General features: G+C 48.4%; 1 protein-coding gene across 2 annotated transcripts in view; it reads right to left on the bottom strand.

Moving 5' to 3' along the window:
* The window catches only part of GSR (glutathione-disulfide reductase), a 67,809-nt gene that overhangs the window by 30,803 nt on the left and 36,750 nt on the right, over window positions 1-256 (bottom strand). The gene's annotated exons all lie outside the window — the stretch shown is intronic.

The following is a 256-nucleotide window of genomic DNA, read 5'->3' as shown; positions in this document are numbered from 1 at the left end:
CAGTGGCTCACACCTGTAATCTCAGCATTTTTGGAGGCTGAGATGGGTGGATCACCTGAGGTCAGGAGTACAAGACCAGCCTGGCCAACACGGTGAAACTCCATTTCTACTAAAAAATACAAAAAAATTAGCTGGGGATGGTGGCACGCACCCATAGTCCCAGCTATTCAGGAAGCTGAGGCACACAAATTGCTTGAACTCAGGAAGCTGAGGTTGCAGTGAGCTGAGATCGCACCACTGCACTCCAAAATAAACA

This window comes from Sapajus apella, unplaced genomic scaffold, assembly GCF_009761245.1.
Source record: "Sapajus apella isolate SASKATOON/1434 unplaced genomic scaffold, GSC_monkey_1.0 scaffold21, whole genome shotgun sequence".
NCBI classification, from domain to species: Eukaryota; Metazoa; Chordata; class Mammalia; order Primates; family Cebidae; genus Sapajus; species Sapajus apella.
Note: the sequence above shows the minus strand (reverse complement) of the source record. Positions and strands in the feature narration are given on the sequence as shown.